General features: G+C 39.9%; 1 long non-coding RNA gene across 1 annotated transcript; it reads left to right on the top strand.

Annotated features, from left to right (window-relative positions):
- The first annotated feature begins 5869 nt into the window (after nt 1-5869).
- LOC307236289 lies at nt 5870-6701 on the top strand. Its single transcript, XR_013844371.1, has 3 exons — nt 5870-5950; nt 6166-6292; nt 6605-6701. It is a non-coding gene; the product is annotated as an uncharacterized lncRNA (long non-coding RNA).
- Nucleotides 6702-6965: the final 264 nt, after the last annotated feature.

The following is a 6965-nucleotide window of genomic DNA, read 5'->3' as shown; positions in this document are numbered from 1 at the left end:
GATGTCATGTTCTCTGGAATATCGCAATTAAGTTAAATGTCTGAAATAAAAACCACTGATTGATATAAAAGTTGTTTTTCTTTTTATCGATTACATGGAGGCTGTTGTGGTGCTTGTAGCCTGGAGGCCGATAGAGGATTTGGACACTGTGGTCTCACGTGACACGGTTAGTCCGGTCCGGTGATAAGTTGCGGTCCAGGTTATCACTTATATACGGTAATAATATAATTATATATGAATAATTATTAATAAAATTGCCAATGGAAACCAGTTGATCAGCCATTGATCACCCAGTTAACAGATCCTTGAACCCTACTGGGAAACAGATTCTATGCATTCGCTCTCTCGAAGACGTCATATGTGATGTGTCTCATGTAGGAAATTCAGTTTTGAATACTGCAGACGATGTCTCAGACAAAATTTATTGAAATACTATTGGAATTTTATTACAGTTTAAATAACACTAAAAAAGAGTCACAACTAGTCATGAAAGAGCTGCATTTGGCTCGTCAGCCGGGAATTGAGAATCACTGGTCTACACGTAACAAACACTATGCAGTCCACAGGGAACAAGGTGCTGGATGTGAATGACTTCCGAGAGACGAAGCTTGGACTTTGGATGATGATGTCGCAAAGCAGCCCGCTCCTCAAACTAATCAAGCCGCGCCAACGTTCTTATACTTGCTAAAGTTGCAACATTTTTTCACAAATTTCTGCCCCAAATGTACATCCAGTTTTCAGAGTTTCAAACTTGCACTACAAGACAGCTGAGACGTCCCGGTTCCAACGAGACCTCAACCATGTCTGTGGGTACTGTGGTTGCTGTGTCACAGATACTTTTAGCGTGAAAAATGCCAAGAAGATTATTAATAAAGATCCCAGCAATAACAATAGCGCCGCTGCGGGCTGGACCCCGAATGATAATAACATCTCATTTATAATGCGCCTTTCATTGGGACCAATTTCAAGGTGCTACAGGGGAAAAAAGCACAAGAAATAAAAACAATAAAATGAAAACAAGAATAAAAAAAAAAAACAATATACAAAAAAAGCAGAGTAGACAGCTACAAGGAGAAAGTTTACTCCAGGAAGGCTTTAGAAGAGGGTCTTTAGGCCAGTTTAAAAATGGCCCAGAGAGCCCTTAAGTGCTGTTTGTCTGATACTGTAACAGGCAGCTGTAACGTTTCCCTTTTTTTCTGCGTTTGACGGCAGATGGGAAACTACCCTCCACCTCCAAACACGTCAGGACTGAGCTTTGTAAATCCTGTGCTCTGATGTCCCTGCCGCCACCAACAGGAGGCAATTTAACTCCCAATATTCAAGATTCAAGAGGTTTATTCGTCACATACATATACATACTTTCATACTAACTGATTCCTAAAACGTAATACAGTAATCGAATACTTATAGAATAAAGTAAAAATTTATAGAATAAAATAAAATAAAATAAAATAAAATAAAATAAAATAAAATTAAATTAAATTAAATACAATACAATACAATTAAATTAAATTAAATTAAATTAAATTAAATTAAATTAAATTAAATTAAATTAAATTAAATTGATAAAGGGAATATGCACGGCTAAAATTGTGTTAGACGAGTCATTTTAAGGTTGTCTGTGTTTAGTTTGCCATACATATTTAATGTTCAGTGGTTCTACATAACTAGTGTGGTGTGTAATAATGGTGGGTTAGATTTAATTTATTGATTTCCTTAATTCCATCATCATCGATCACTTACAAGTCACAATAATAAACCTTTGACCCTGCCTTCGCAAAAAGAAGTTTATAGACAATAGACTTTATGACCGCGTCACCACCAACCTGCTCAATACCAATGGGCACATTCATACTTGTTTGCACACACACACACACACACACACACACACACACACATGAACAAAGCAAAAGCTACATGGCTTTCTTTCATAAGGAGACAATACAACCTGAAAGCTAAACTGGTTCCAGTCTTATTTATTTCCACCCTGGAAATAAGACTGGAACCAGCTTTAGTGTGGCTACAGGGTTTTTTGGAAGGGTAAACAAAGCTGCAACATAAATGTGTGCGTACGTTTGATTGTGTGGTGCTATGCTGGTATACGGCAACAGCTAAATGAAACAGACCCACAATCCATCTATACACTTCAGAATGACTGTTATGAAAAGGGCCCATTACCAAGATCTAGGCTTAACTTTCAGAAGAATAAAGGTTTTTGCTGTAAAAAAAAACATTGACATTTCTACTTAAGTAAAAGTATATTAGTTATATATATATTAAAAGTAAAAGTACTTAATGCACTCATATAACAGAGAGTACTACACAAACTGATTGGGTGAGTTGATTGCTTTTGAGTGAATGAACTGATAATGAAATACAAGGACTTCCAGTTTGACAAACGGCAGGGTGGGGTCTAACCCAAGGTGGGCTGACAATAAGGAAAGAAGCAACAATTGAGCCTGCGCTATCCAAATGCACATAAGAGGAATGTTACCCAACATATCAAATGAAAGGCCAAAGGGTTTCACCAGCAGCTCATCGAAGACGCAGTGGTCGAGAAGCGTGAATACGGCATACAGACGTGTGTTGTGCCTGAACACCTCCAGCACCTTGACCACGTTACCATGGTTACACTGCTGCTCAAAACACACAAACACACACACACACACACACATACACACACACACACACACACACATACACACACACACACACACACACACACACACACATACACTACAGTTCAAACTATGTCCTGATTTGTTGTTTATTTTGTCTTTAGTCAAAGACTCCTGATAACTCCTCTCAGACTCTTATATTCACAGGGGAAACCTGACAGCAGGGACTCTGTTCAGGTCAGATAGCGTTGCGTGCCGTGCTACTTGTGCAGTGGAGAGGCGCCATATACTGTACAGTAGCGACTGGCCCCTCGCCCTCAGCACCCGGGCCCCTGACGAGCCTCCGGCCCACCTCCGCTCGCCAGCGCCACGTGACCACAAATGTTCAATACCACGGTCTTCACCAGCGTGCTCCCTGAAGAGGATCCGACTCAGGGGTACTTCTCGTTACACAACGCAACGTCACAGATATTCCTGAAGATCCACTGAGGAAAAGGCAAATACCACACAAAGCTACTGAGGTCAGGACGGTGATTGTTGAGAGGGCCACAGACCGGAAAGCTCCTGACTGCACAGAACAAAACATCTCGACAACATGTGCGCTGGTTGCTGGAGCTAGAGATGTTGACTCAACGATGTTTGTGCAACCTGGCAAGGTTAGGGGCCCAGCTGAAAAACAGAGAGATAAGTGAAGAGACATTGGAATGGCGTGAGTGTGTGTGTGTGTGTGTGTGTGTGTGTGCGTGTGCGTGTATGCGAGTGTGTATGTGGTCTAGAGAGGAAAAGACAGATGTTATTGTTTCTGGTTATTTCGTTTCTATTGGTTTGTGGTTTAGGTTTGAATCGACAGAGGTGGCAGATATGATGCACGAGAGGGGATAAGAATGTCATTTCTATTTCTTTTTCTTCACGTATGATCTATTAATGTGCCCAGTAGGCACCGGTGGTCGACTGGAGCAGATTAGTAATTGTCTAAAACACTCACCTATGAAATCTGTGATGTGAGTCTAGCAGGTTAAGTGATTACGACTTATTGCCACACTGCACGTGAACAGTAGCGGAGGTGCGTGTGGCCTCTTAACACCGGCCAAAGGACTTTGCCCTTTTCTTCCTCCCCTCATCAAAATCCATGAGGAGGCCATTAAAGTGGCATTCTAGCATCCAATGAAAATATAAACCATGAAATATTAAAGGTCACCAAATGCAGTGTGTCCATGTGGGGGTGAAATTGAGTTTTACAACTGTGGCTTACATGACAGTGGTTCTCTCTGGGCTTTCTTACATTATTTAAAATGATACGTGTGTTCTGTACGCGCTTGCCTTTAATCGGTGCTGTGGGAGAAAAGGCTTCCTTGGTTCCACAAAAGGAATCCAACCAAACTCACATGGTTATCACATGAATATAAAGTTGTATTTTGTACAATGCAGTACTTTGTCACAAATTGGCAATGCTCTGCGTCCCTCAAAGGGTCAGGGTTCGGTTCTGGTGAACTTCACTAATGTCACGCTGTATGCAGTCTGCGGTGCTCGCCGATTTCTCTTTTCTTTTTCTTTTGTTTGTCCCTGGGTTTCATCACTGGAACGTAACAGCGTGCGTTCGAAAAGAAGGTCAGATTTACCGATGTCATAATGGGCAGAAAGAAGATGTGAAACCCCTTTGTTTCTGCTGAAACTGACCACTTTCCATAAAATGAAACGTCAGACCCATGTGTCTCAACTTCCTGTTAACTTTGAGGACCTGCGTCTCTATTTGAGGACTTCGGCGGTGGGACAGATTAGCAAGCGATGAGCTCAGAACTACCAATGGAAATCGTCTAAAAATATCTGATTATGTATATTGATGTTGTGTGGCAGCGTGAATCCCCTCACCCCACAGCGGAAAATAATGTCGCCCGCGCCCGAGCTTAAAACATGGAGGTGTTAACCACAGATGCGAGTCATTGCCATGACCACTCAGTAAGCCGCACACTCATTTATGAACTTATCAGAGTTAAGTCCCGGGGATTCCAATTCGAAATAAATGTATTAATATCCGATAGAGTTACGTGGGATTTTTTTTTTTTTTTTGTGGTGGTGGTGGTGGTGTGGTGCGGTGGTGGACAACACAGCAAAAACGCCTAGGAAACATATTCATACCTTCACCCTTGGCCTTCAATACAGCTGCAATCGCCTCCAGTTCTTTGATGCGTCAAGGAAAGTCGACTTTGTGTCCTTTCCGTAAAGGGAACCGAAATGATGTTAGGGTGGGCAGTTGACTGCATTCCTGGTCTTCTTCCATGGGTTTAGCAGTGTGTAATGGGGGGCGTTATCATCCCCGATTATGCGAACATCAAGAGGGAAGAAGGACGTTTTTAACCCCTGGAGTGCGCCTGGTCTTGTAAATTCTCACTGCCCGCTGACTCCCATCAGATGTCGGCCCAAATCAATAAAGATCCCCCACGCGGTGAACGGTTGGCCACCGTCGTGAATCGAAGACGACCCGTCCCGATACTAGTGATGAGTCAACATTTTCTCTTTTCCCGTTGCTCAAGGGTTCAAGTTTTGTGCTCTTTCTGCGTATCTGTGCCTTGGTTTGGGTTAGGATTCCAGCGGTGGTTATTTTTTGAGGATGTACCGTTGTGGCATTCCTCCACTATCCTGTAAAGTCCTCGTCCGAACTCTCTTAGTTGGTCAATTAGGTTACAATAAGCAATACTTTAAACCACTAAGTACGACTGTTTTATGTCTTTCTTTTATCTTCTTTTCAAACTTGTAATGTTGTTTTTATATATATATATAACTATAATATATATAGTAAACTATAATATATATATATATATATATATATATATATATATATATATATATATATATATATTTATTTATTTATTTATTTATTTATTTATTTATTTATTTATTTATTTATTTATTTATATAAATGTCATGCCTAATTGGAATTCATAAAAAATAAAATAAAGGATATGAAAAAAATAAAGAAAATCTAACATGTGAAGGGAGAGGAAAGGGTTAAAAAAAGAGTTGTATGGAGTTAAACTGTTGTAATACGAAATGGAGAAGTCATATTTCTGCGAGACTGAGTGGGCTTCGAGTGGGGGCATTAGTGTGGTCTCACACTTTCGGTTTCCGTCCTGCACAAAATTTCCCTTGAACTCCGGAAGGCTGGGGTACGGGTCTCAGAGATGGCTATAAAAAGAGACCTCTCTGTGTTCTGTCTCTTCACACATCTTTGCTCCGTCTTCTTTGGTGGAAGAGCAAAAAGAAAGCGACAATGTGCAGCATCACCAAAGTGCTCGTTCTCCTGGCGGTGTTGGCGTGCGTCTCCACTGCCCAGCGTGAGTCTGACACTCTGTTATGTACCTATCCTGAGCTGTTGATGCACATGTTTATTGTGTATTGCCAATTTTTTGTTTTTATTCTTTATTGTTAATTTGCTTTAGGTATATCCATCTCTCTCTCTCTCTATCTATCTATCTAACAATCTATCTATCTATCTATCTCTCTACCTACCTACCTAACACGTGTAATGAATCCTCTCTCCCCCCTCCAGGTCATCGAAGCGGTCGCCAGTGTATGTGTGGCGCCAATGTCAGAAGGACCATCCAGAGACCCATGTCGGACGTGCAAAACATCCAATTTTACAGACCAAGCCCTTTCTGTAATAAATTGGAGATTGTGTAAGACTTTTTGTTTAAATTTGATCCTAATCAATGTTATATATATATATATATATATATATATATATATATATATATATATATGAAAAGAAAACAGTTACCATTGTAATACACTTTTATCCTAATTTTTTTTAAATGTGTGCAAGACATTCACTGGTGGTACACAATACAATGCAGTAGTCTATATATAACATATACAGACTATATAGATATTACATTACATACATATTTATCTACTGTATATAAATAAGACGTACACACTGGAGTACATGAAGTAATGGTAATATGTTAACGAGACTATTTTCCCAACAGTGTCACCAGGAAAGACAGCCAGTGGTACTGTCTGGACGCCAAATTGGAAAAAATCAACTCAGTCCTGCGTCGACTGATGTGAGTCCCCCATCATCCGGCAGAACAACATGACAACAGTTCTCATATATAATATAAAATATCATATATATATACATATATATATATATATATAACGTCTCATCACAAGTAATCAATATTACGTGTTCTCATTTCATGTTGTGTGTTTACGTTGTGATGTGATGTGTGATCATTAACAGATAGTCTGTGAAGTGTTATATCAAGTTGCTATTTTAGTATAAATATATATTTGTTTTTCATATTTGTTCGTCAGTACACCATTTTGTAACACGTTGTTCTAGTT

Source organism: Zeus faber (assembly GCF_960531495.2).
Source record: "Zeus faber genome assembly, chromosome: 10".
Classification (NCBI taxonomy): domain Eukaryota; kingdom Metazoa; phylum Chordata; class Actinopteri; order Zeiformes; family Zeidae; genus Zeus; species Zeus faber.
The sequence above is the reverse complement of the archived record's forward strand: the minus strand, read 5'-3'. Positions and strand labels throughout refer to the sequence as shown.